The sequence below is a fragment of the Bos indicus x Bos taurus genome, chromosome 4, assembly GCF_003369695.1.
Source record: "Bos indicus x Bos taurus breed Angus x Brahman F1 hybrid chromosome 4, Bos_hybrid_MaternalHap_v2.0, whole genome shotgun sequence".
In the NCBI taxonomy this organism is placed as follows: Eukaryota; Metazoa; Chordata; class Mammalia; order Artiodactyla; family Bovidae; genus Bos; species Bos indicus x Bos taurus.
This window is the reverse complement of record NC_040079.1, coordinates 117,804,065-117,816,779: the sequence shown is the minus strand read 5'-3', so window position 1 is coordinate 117,816,779 and position 12,715 is coordinate 117,804,065.

Here is a 12,715-nt window from a genome sequence, read left to right as displayed (position 1 = left end):
TTTCAAAATCCTCTCTTCCATATAAGATAGTAATCACGGGTTCTGAAGATGAAGAAGTTAACGCATATTGGGAGGAAGTTATTCAGCTTACAATAACCAGAAAGTAGAAACTGAAGGAAAAATGGGATAAATAGAAAATAGTAAAATGCTATACTTAACTACATAAATGATTGCATTATATGTAAACTAACAAAACACTGTAATTCAAAGAACAGAAATTACCAGAAAGGATTAAGCAACTATATATGTTCTGTTCAAGAAAGGCACTTTATTATCTTTTTTTAACTTTTTACTTTGTATTGGGGTTTAGATATTTAACAATGTTGTGATAGTTTCAGGTGAATAGAAAAGGGACTCTGCCAAACATATACATGCACCCATTCTCCCCCAAACTTTTTTTCCGTCCAGGTTGCCACATAACATTAAGCAGAGTTCCATATGACAAACAGTAGTGCTTTGATGATTATCCATTTTAGATATAGCAATGTGTACCTGTCCATTCTAAACTCGGTAACTATCCCTTCCACCATCCCTCCCACTGGCAACCATAAGTTAGTTCTCTAAGTCTGTAGATTTCCTTTGTAATTTTGTAAAGAAGGTAATTTGCATAATTTATTTTTAGATTCCACATATAAGAGATGCAGACATGCAGAGAGGTAAAAGATATATGAGATGCATTGTGAGAAAGGAAATCTGGCATATCATAATAATATAAAACCAAGCAAGTAGAATTTTATAAGAAGGCCACACTCATAAAACAGGGTCATTTTAATATCTGTGAAAGGGTCAATAATTAGGATAATAAGATTACATTCCTAATAAGAGATTCAAAATGAAGCAAAAAAATAATAGAATAAATGGTGATGTAGGCAAATCGTCAAGCATCAGTTCAGTTCAGTCACTCAGTCGTTTCCGACTATTTGCGACCCCATGAATAGCAGCATGCCAGGCCTCCTTGTCCATCACCAACTCCAGGAGTTCATTCAAACTCACGTCCACCGAGTCAGTGATGCCATCCAGCCACGTCATCCTCTGTCGTCCCCTTTTCCTCCTGCCCCCAATCCCTCCCAGAATCAGAGTCTTTTCCAATGAGTCAACTCTTCGCATGAGGTGGCCAAAGTACTGAAGTTTAAGCTTTAGCATCATTCCCTCCAAAGAAATCCCAGGACTGATCTCCTTCAGAATGGACTGGTTGGATCTCCTTGCAGTCCAAGGGACTCTCAAGAGTCTTCTCCAATACCACAGTTCAAAAGCATCAATTCTTCATTGTTCAGCTTTCTTCACCGTCCAACTCTCCCATCCATACATGATGACTGGAAAAACTACAGCCTTTACTAGATGGACCTTTGTTGGCAAAGTAATGTCTCTGCTTTTCAACATGCTATCTAGGTCATAACTTTTCTTTCAAGGAGCAAGCGTCTTTCAATTTCATGGCTGAAATCATCATCTGCAGTGATTTTGGAGCCCCCCAAAATAAAGTTAGCCACTGTTTCCCCATCTATTTCCCATGAAGTGATGGGACCAGATGCCATGATCTTTGTTTTCTGAATGTTGAGCTTTAAGCCCACTTTTTCACTATCCTCTTTCACTTTCATCAAGAGGCTTTTGAGTTCCTCTTCACTTTCTGCCATAAGGGTGGTGTCATCTGCATATCTGAGGTTACTGAGATTTCTCCTGGCAATCTTGATTCCGGTTTGTGCTTCTTCCAGCCCAGCGTTTCTCATGATGTACTCTGCATAGAGGTTAAATAAGCAGGGTGACAATATACAGCCTTGACATACTCCTTTTCCTATTTGGAACCAGTCTGTTGTTTCATGTCCAGTTCTAACTGTTGCTTCCTGACCTGCATACAGGTTTCTCAAGAGGCAGGTCAGGTGGTCTGGTATTCCCATCTCTTTCAGAATTTTACACAGTTTATTGTGATCTAAACAGTCAAAAACTTTAGCATAGTCAGTAAAGCAAAAATAGATGTTTTACTGGAACTCTCTTGCTTTTTCTATGATCCGGCAGATGTTGGCCATTTGATCTCTGGTTCCTCTGCCTTTTCTAAATCCAGCTTGAACATCTGGAAGTTTATGGTTCATGTACTGTTGAAGCCTGGCATGGAGAATTTTGAGCATTATTTTACTAGTGTGTGAGATGAGTGCAAGTGTGCAGAAGGTTGAACATTCTTTGGCATTGCCTTTCTTTGGGATTGGAATGAAAACTTACATACTGCTTTCAGCACTTTCACAGCATCATCTTTTAGGATTTGAAATGGCCCAACTGGAATTCCATCACCTCCAATAACTTTGTTTGTAGTGATGCTTCCTGAAGCCCACTGACTTTGCATTCCAGGATGTCTGGCTCTAGGTGAGTGATTACATCATTATGATCATCTGAGTTGTAAAGATCTTTTCATATAGTTCTTCTGTGTATTCTCATCACCTCTTCTTAATAACGTCTGCTTCTGTTAGGTGCATGCCATATTTGTCTTTTATTATGCCCATCTTTGCATAAAACACTCCCTGCTATCTCTAATTTTCCTGAAAACATGTTAAACATCATTAATCATCAGGAAAATATATATTAAGCTACATTGGTATACATATAATATTATTAGGTATAATTGAAAATGCTAAAAAAACAACTTTCAAATAATGTTTTCTGGAGTAAAAAATGGTATAGTCATCTTGGATAAACTGTTCAATCAGTTCAGTTCAGTTCAGTCACTCAGTCGTGTCCGACTCTTTGTGACCCCATGAATCGCAGCACCTCAGGCCTCCCTGTCCATCACCAACTCCTGGAGTTCACAGAGACTCACATCCATCGAGTCAGTGATGCCATCCAGCCATCCCATCCTCTGTCGTCCCCTTCTCCTCTTGCCCCCAATCCCTTCCAGCATCAGAGTCTTTTCCAATGAGTCAACTCTTCGCATGAGGTGGCCAAAGTACTGGAGTTTCAGCTTTAGCATCATTCCTTCCAAAGAAATCCCAGGGCTGATCTTCAGAATGGACTGGTTGGATCTCCTTGTAGTCCAAGGGACTCTCAAGAGTCTTCTCCAACACTGCAGTTCAAAAGCATCAATTCTTCGGTGCTCAGCCTTCTTCAGAGTCCAACTCTCACATCCATACATGACCACAGGAAATAAATTTAACTTTGCCTTTACAAGGTCCTGAAATTCTAATCTGGGTATTTACATAAGAAAATGGAAATAATGTCTATACAAATATTTATGAATATTCATGATTTAGTCATAATATCCCTAAATTGACAACAATCTCAAAGTCTATCAACACTGGGATGGGAAAATAAATTGTGGTATTTTCATAAATGAAATATTACTCAACTCTATTAAAAAAGCATTGCTAATTTATTTACCAACATAAGCGAATCTGAAAAAAATATACTGACAGAAATGAAGTAGACAAAAAACATTACTGACATTAAATTCATATATAAACTATTCTATAAAAAAGTTAATATAGATTGAGATAATACACAGATATATTTTCTCCCACCTGAGAGTTGAGAAATACACTGATTCCAGAAGATAGGAGTATACTTTTTGTCATGATTAGGTTGTTCCACTTATTAAATGGGATAGTGATTTTGTAGTTATATGCTTTCATCAAAAGTCATTAATCATATATTCTTTGTAAATTATTATTCAGTAAAGTTTATTTTAAAAGTTAAAAAATACAAATATATCAGGAAAAGCTGAAAACAACAAAACATATCTGAAGAACAAAGGAAGATTAGGGAAAAAATATAGTAGCCTGGAATTCTGAAGCATTATTTTCAGTAAGTTATAATTGTATGATAAAAAATTACTCTATGAGTAGTTCATTGTATGCAAGACAAGTAGGGAAGAAAACAACCATATTGTAGAATAAACATAAAACAAAGAGATGTTATACAGTTTTCATTCACAGAAAATGATACAAATCAAAATTAAAGCTGTAATGACAAAATCAATAACAATTATGAAAGGTCTGTAGATTAAGCTTTTCTTGCTCATTGTTTTCCACATGTCAACAAAATGAAAACAGCCACAGATCATATAGTATTAAATAAACTAAATTAAAGCAAAAATTAAATTTAATTCCTAATGTAGAAGACAAACCTAAAGTTAGCTTAAGACTGAATATAAACTTATAAACATATTGAATAAGCAGGACAAAGAAGTAAAATATGGACAAAATGAGCATATGTGATTAAAACACATTAAAAGGAGAATATAAATCTCCATCTTGTGAATGTTTGGAGCATCCAAATACTAGAACAGAAAGAAAATAGTGGAATGACTCAATGTGTCCTCTGCTAAAATGTATCTGACATTAAAAACAGGATAATCATAACATAGCATTGATTCTTCTATCACTAGAATTTTAGCCTCAACCACCCCTTGCCCATTATTCTGGAAATTATTAAAAGTTTCTTGAATGAACTCTTTCTCTTCACTAGTGCATTGCACCAGTTATTTCACTTCCCTTTTTTTTTTAATATAAATTTATTTATTTTATTTGGAAGCTAATCACTTTACAATATTGTATTGGTTTTGTGATACATTGACATGAATTCGCCACGGGTGTACATGTGTTTCCCATCCTGAACCCCACTCCCACCTCCTTCCCCATCATTTCCTCTTTTGATTCAATTATTTGTGTTATTTGTTTTTACCATGAACCCAGAAAGGGACAAGGAGGCCCCAGCAGTTCAATGAAGGTACACTCCATCACTGTGACAGCCAAGAAGATGCTGTGACAGTGCCTGAGGCCACTGGAGGTGCCAACACTGCTCCTACTGTCCGGATTATGCAATTTAAAGTACTTTTGTCTTTATCACTCATCTAATGAACTAAATCAGTGATTTATCAATTAATATAACATTAATATAACACGTTTGTGAAAAATTCACCAACCTATTTTGGCTTTAGGCAAAAGTAGTGAATTTAATAGGTAAGGTCTTTTGAGAGCAAATTCTGTAGCACCTAAGGCTATGAAAATCAGACTTAAAGTTCAGCTTTTAATTTAATGAAGTTAAATTTAATTTTAATATTAAGAATAAACATAATAAAGGTAATAGACTTTCTTTTAATTTTCACCTGAGTTGTATTTCAGATGTCTCACTCTGATGCAGGCTTAAATCCATGTGACTACACCACAGGGTATCTCAATTAAATATTTGATGCTATGTTCAGAAATACAATGTTCCTCTTCCCTCTGACCTTTAAGTAAATGGGTTCATCTAAACCCTATCTCATATTTTGGTATTAACTCTTTTGCATAGATTCTTGGTCACAGAATATCAAAACACCCCTAATTCAAGTTTCCAATTTTCCCAGACACAAACATAGCTTACATATTCTAGGGAACAAAGATTTGGTTAAAATGGAACCCTTATTACACATAGTATAATGAAACATTTCAATAATTAGGTGGAAAATGGTAAAAACAAAAGTAATATTTTACACTGAGGAAAAAATCGTAGGCTTTAGGTAAGTATTCAGAAATTGCACCAGGAAATGCGTTTTAAAATATCAAGAAAAAAAATGAATATTCTTATCAAAATAAGAAGCTAATTGCACAGGAGTGAAAGGATCAACTTCAGATATTCATTCTGCAACAGTAAATACCATTAAATATTTAAATAATCAAGAAGAAATGGTCCAGAGAGTTCATATATGTCCAAACTAATAACATATGAAAACCACAGAAAGGTATTTCAATAATGTCACTTATTTATTTATATGACGGCCATATTTGCATTCTCCAAAATTTTTTTGTAATTGATGACATTAAATATAATATGAATAAAACTTTGAGGGATATTGAGAAAGAGTATTTAGTCTTCAGCTATATAAATTTCAGGTTATTTTCTAAACCAGATATTATCCCTCATTGAATTATATCTTAAGAAATAACTCTGAAAATAAATTGCACTAACAGTACTCTCTTTTAATGTTACTTTATATGTTTGAAATAAATGACACAGTTATAAAAGAATCATGATCATCAATTGACAGTGTAAAAAAGACATTAAATGCATCATGGCACAATGAATACAATGGCACAAGAAGGTTAAAAATGCCATTAGGAAACTCTTTTTGGTAAATACTTTATGCTTCTACTTATAACGTATATTTCTTAGAATGTTATGGGGAAACCATTAAATTTATTCCTAACACAGTGGAGCAGAATAGCTTAATAACATTACAATTAATATGACACTAGAAAATAAATTCACTTTAATTCTTTATTAGGTAGAATACAATGAATGGGCATTAATCAGAGGTTATATCTCATATATCTTAACATTAATGAAAAATATTAAAATATTCTAAATGGATAAAAGACATTTTTTTTTATAAAATATAGTTATTAGTTCTGGAAAATATCAAACTTTCCATTTTAACCACAGAAATTATTGCTATTTCATGAAAATATCATGAATTTTAAAATTCAGATGAACATTTGAGTGGAATTTGCTTCAAATGTAAAGCTTTTAATTTTAGCTTCCACTCTAATGAGTAGCTAGATTATTTTTCAAGCTAGTTTTACAGAGACAAGAATTTGAATTTTCATTGACTGTAAGCAATTTGAAGCTCATTGGAGAAAACAATTGCCTGTCCAGAAACTGGAACCCAAGGAAAAATGCCCACTATTGCCAGCTCATCATTTTCTTTTTTTATATATATAAATTTATTTATTTTATTTGGAGGCTAATTACTTTACAATATTGTATTGGTTTTGCCATACATCAACATGAATCTGCCACAGGTATACACGTGTTCCCCATCCTGAACCCTCCTCCTTCCTCCCTCCCCATACCATCCCTCTGGGTCATCTCAGTGCACCAGCCCCAACCATCCAGTATTATGCATCGAACCTGGACTGGTGATTCTTTTCATATATGATATTATACATGTTTCAATGCCATTCTCTCAAATAATCCCACCCTCTTCCTCTCCCACAGAGTCCAAAAGACTGTTCTATATATGTGTGTCTCTTTTGCGGTCTCGCATACAGGGTTATCATTACCATCTTTCTAAATTCCATATATATGCGTTAGTATACTGTATTGGTATTTTTCTTTCTGGCTTACTTCACTCTGTATAATAGGCTCCAGTTTCATCCACCTCATGAGAACTGATGCAAATGTATTATTTTTAATGGCTGTGCAATACTCCATTGTGTATATGTACCACAACTTTCTTATCCATTCATCTGCTGATGGACATCTAGGTTGCTTCCACATCCTGGCTATTATAAACAGTGCTGTGATGAACATTGGGGTACATGTGTCTCTTTCAAAACTGGTTTCCTCGGTATGTATGCCCAGCAGTGGGATTGCTGGGTCATAAGGCAGTTCTAGTTCCAGTTTTTAAGGAATCTCCACATTGTTCTCCAAAGTGGCTGTACTAGTTTGCATGCCCACCAACAGTATAAGAGAGTTCCCTTTTCTCCACACCTCTCCAGCATTAATTGCTTGCAGACTTTTGGATCACAGACATTCTGACTGGTGAGAAATGATATGTCATTGTGGTTTTGATTTGCATTTCTCTGATAATGAGTGATGTTGAGCATCTTTTCCTGTGTTTGTTCAGTTCAGTTCAGTTGAGTCGCTCAGTCGTGTCCAACTTTTTGCGAACCCATGAATCGCAGCACGCCAGGCCTCTCTGTCCATCACCAACTCCCGGAGTTCACTGAGACTCACATCCATTGAGTCAGTAATGCCATCCAGGCATCTCATCCTCTGTCGTCCCCTTCTCCTCCTGCCCCCAATCCCTCTCAGCATCAGAGTCTTTTCCAATGAGTCAACTCTTCGCATGAGGTGGCCAAAATAATGGAGTTGCAGCTTTAGCATCACACTTTCCAAAGAAATCCCAGGGCTGATCTCCTTCAGAATGGACTGGTTGGATCTCCTAGCATTCCAAGGGACTCTCAAGAGTCTTCTCCAACACCACAATTCAAAAGCATCAATTCTTAGGCCTTCTTCAGAGTCCAACTCTCACATCCATATATGACCACAGGAAAAACCATAGCCTTGACAAGACGAACCTTTGTTGGCAAAGTAATGTCTCTGCTTTTGAATATGCTATCTAGGTTGGTCATAGCTTTCCTTCCAATGAGTAAGCGTCTTTTAATGTCATGGTTGCAGTCACCATCTGCAGTGATTTTGGAGCCCCCCAAAATAAAGTCAGCCACTGTTTCCCATGAAGTGATGGGACGGGATGCCATGATCTTCGTTTTCTGAATGTTGAGCTTTAAGCCAACTTTTTCATTCTCCATTTTCACTATTAAAAACAGGATCTTTAGTTCCTCTTCATTTTCTGCCATAAGGGTGGTGTCATCTGCATGTCTGAGGTTATTGATATTTCTCCCGGCAATCTTGATTCCAGCTTGTGCTTCTTCCAGTCCAGCATTTCTCATGATGTACTCTGCATATAAGTTAAATAAGCAGGGTGACAATATACAGCCTTAACGTACTCCTTTTCCTATTTGGAACCAGTCTGTTGTTCCATGTCCAGTTCTAACTGTTGCTTCCTGACCTGCATACAAATTTCTAAAGAGGCAGGTCAGGAGGTCTGGTATTCCCATCTCTTTCAGAATTTTCCACAGTTTATTGTGATCCACACAGTCAAAAGATTTGGCATAGTCAATAAAACAGAAATATATATTTTTCTGGAACTCTCTTGGTTTTTCTATGATCCAGCGGATGTTGGCATTTTGATCTCTGGTTCCTCTGCCTTTTCTAAAACCAGCTTGAACATCAGGAAGTTCATGGTTCACATATTGCTGAAGCCTGGCTTGGAGAATTTTGAGCATTACTTTACTAGCGTGTGAGATGAGTGCAATTGTGTGGTAGTTTGAACATTCTTTGGGATTGCCTTTCTTTGGGACTGGAATGACAACTGACCTTTTCCAGTCCTGTGGCCACTGCTGAGTTTTCCAAATTTGCTGGCATACTGAGTGCAGCACTTTCACAGCATCATCTCTCAGGATTTGAAATAGCTCAACTGGAATTCCATCACCTCCACTAGCTTTGTTCATAGTGATACTTTCTAAGGCCCACTTGACTTCACATTCCAGGATGTCTGGCTCTAGGTCAGTGATCACACCATCGTGATTATCTGGGCTGTGAAGGTCTTTTTTGTACAGTTCTGTGTATTCTTGCCCTCTCTTCTTAATATCTTTTGCTTCTGTTAGGCCCATACCATTTCTGTCCTTTATCGTGCCCATCTTTCCATGAAATATTCCCTTGGTATCTGTAATTTTCTTGCAGAGATCTCTAGTCTTCCCCATTGTGTTGTTTCCCTCTATTTCTTTGCATTGATCGCTGAAGAAGGCTTCCCTATCGCTATTCTTTGGAACTCTGCATTCAGATGTTATATCTTTCCTTTTCTCCTCTGCTTTTCACTTCTCTTCTTTTCACAGCTATTTGTAAGGCCTCCCCAGACAGCCATTTTGGTTTTTTGCATTTCTTTTCCATGGTGATGGTCTTGATCCCTGTCTTCTGTACAATGTCATGAACCTAATTCCATAGTTCATCAGGCACTCTATCTATCAGATCTAGGCCCTTAAATCTATTTCTCAGTTCCACTGTATAATCAAAAGTGATTTGATTTAGGTCATACCTGATTGGTCTAGTGGTTTTCCCTACTTTCTTCAATTTAAGTCTGATTTTGGCAATAAGGAGTTCATGGTCTGAGCCAAAGTCAGCTCCTGGTCTTGCTTTTGTTGACTGTATAGAGCTTCACCATCTTTGGCTGCAAAGAATATAATCAATCTGATTTCAGTGTTGACCATCTGGTGATGTCCATGTGTAGAGTCTTCTCTTGTGTTGTTGGAAGAGGGTGTTTGTTATGACCAATGCATTTTCTTGGCAAAACTCTATTAGTCTTTGCCCTGCTTCATTCCGTATTCCAAGGTCAAATTTGCCTGCTACTCCAGGTGTTTCTTGACTTCCTACTTTTGCATTCCAGTCCCCTATAATGAAAAAGACATCTTTTTGGGGTATTAGTTATAAAATGTCTTGTAGGTCTTCATAGAACTGTTCAACTTCAGCTTCTTCAGTGTTACTGGTTGGGGCATAGACTTGGATTACTGTGATATTGAATGGTTTGCCCTGCAAACGAACAGAGATCATTCTGTAGTTTTTGAGATTGCATCCAAGTACTGCATTTTGGACTCTTTTGTTGATCATGATGGCTACCCCATTTCTTCTGAGGGATTCCTGACTGCAGTAGTAGGCATAATGGTCATCTGAGTTAAATTCACCCATTTAGTCCATTTTAGTTCGTTGATTCCTAGAATATCGACATTCACTCTTGCCATCTCTTGTTTGACCACTTCCAATTTGCCTTGATTCATGGCCTGATATTCCAGGTTCCTATGCAATATTGCTCTTTACATCATCGGACCTTGCTTTTCTCACAAGTCACATCCACAGCTAGGTATTATTTTTGCTTTGGCTCCATCCCTTAATTCTTTCTGAAGTTATTTCTGCACTGGTCTCCATTAGCATATTGGGCCCCTACTGACCTGGGGAGTTCCTCTTTCAGTATCCTATCATTTTGCCTTTTCATACTGTTCATGGGGTTCTCAAGGCAAGAACACCTAAGTGGTTTGCCATTCCCTTCTCCAGTGGACCACATTCTGTCAGATCTCTCCACCATGACCCAGCCGTCTTGGGTTGCTGCATGGGCTTGGCTTAGTTTCATTGAGTTAGATAAGGCTGTGGTCCTAGTGTGATTAGACTGACTAGTTTTCTGTGAGTATGGTTGCAGTTTGTCTGCCCTCTAGTGCCCTCTTGCAATACCTACCGTCTTATTTGGGTTTCTCTTACCTTGGGTGTGGGGTATCTCTTCACGGCTGCTCCAGCAAAGCGCAGCCACTGCTCCTTACCTTGGACGAGGGGTATCTCCTCACTGCCGCCCTTCCTGACCTTCATCGTGGGATATCTCCTCTAGGCCCTCCTGCGCCCACGCAGCCACGGCTCCTTGGACGTGGGCTTGGTCCTCCCAGCCGCCGCCCCTGGCCTCGGACATGGGGTTGCTCCTCCTGGCCGATGCCCTTGGCCTCAGGCGTGGGAGCCTGGGGTAGTTAGCCATCTGTATGTCTTCTTTGGAGAAATGTCTATTTAGTATTTTGATTAGGTCGTTTATTTTTCTGGGATTGACCTGCAGGATTCTTGTATATTTTTGAGATTAGTTGTTTGTCTGTTGCTTCATTTGCTATTATTTTCTCCCATTCTGAAGGCTGTCTTTTTACCTTGCTTATAGTTTCCTTTGTGGTGCAGAAGCTTTTAAGTTTAATTAGGTCCCATTTGTTTATTTTTGCTTCTATTTCCAATATTCTGGGAGGTGGGTCGTAGAGGATCCTGCTGTGATGTATGTTGGAGAGAGTTTTGGTTATGTTCTTCTCTAGGAGTTTTATAGTTTCTGGTCTTAGGTTTAGACCTTTAATCCATTTTGAGTTTATTTTTGTGTATGGTGTTAGAAAGTGTTCTAGTTCCATTCTTTTGCAAGTGGTTGACCATTTTTCCCAGCACCACTTGTTAAAGAGATTGTCTTTAATCCATTTTATATTCTTGCCTCTTTTGTCAAAGATAAGGTGACCATAGGTGCATGGATTTATCTCTGAGTTTCTGTTTTGTTCCACTGATCTGTATTTCTGTCTTTGTGCCAGTACCATACTGTCTTGATGACTGTGGCTTTGTAGTACAGCCTGTGGTCAGCAGGTTGATTCTCCACTTCCATTCTTCTTTCTCAAGATTGCTTTGGCTATTTGAGGTTTTTTGTATTTCCATACCAATTGTGAAATTATTTGTTCTAGCTCTGTGAAAAATACCATTGGTAGCTTGATAGGGGTTGCACTGAATCTATAGATTGCTTTGGATAGTATACTCGTTTTCACTATATTGATTCTCCCGATCCATGAACATGGTATATTTCTCCATCTATTAGTGTCCTCTTTGATTTCTTTCACCAGTGTTTTATAGTTTTCTATATATAGGCCTTTAGTTTCTTTAGGTAGATATATTCCTAAGTATTTTATTCTTTTCATTGCAATGGTGAATGGAATTGTTTCTTTAATTTCTCTTCCTATGTTCTCATTATTAGTATATAAGAATGCAAGGGATTTCTGTGTGTTGGTTTTATATCCTGCAACTTTAATATATTCATTGATTAGTTCTAGTAATTTTCTGGTGGAATCTTTAGGGTTTTCTACGTAGAGGATCATGTCATCTGCAAACAGTGAGAGTTTTACTTCTTCTTTTCCAATTTGGATTCCTTTTATTTCTTTTTCTGCTCTGATTGCTGTGGCCAAAACTTCCAAAACTATGTTGGATAGTAATGGTGAAAGTGGACACCCTTGTCTTGTTCCTGACTTTAGGGGAAATGCTTTCAATTTTTCACCATTGAGGATAATGTTTGCTGTGGGTTTGTCATATATAGCTTTTATTATGTTGAGGTATGTTCCTTCTCAGCCTGTTAAACCCTCTGCTTTCCTGGATCATCAACCCTCTTATTCTTCAGTTTTCCTTTTCTCAATATTATTATGAGTAGTAACACTGGATGAGAATAAAATTCACCTTTGTTTCCTGACACTTCTATTCCTCCTAATCACATCTAGAATTTTCTTGGCTAAAAATTGTCTTTTGAAAATGTTAGAAAATCTTCCCATACATGCCTCAGTTTAATTGTGGAATGCTAGCTTTTCTTATCTCA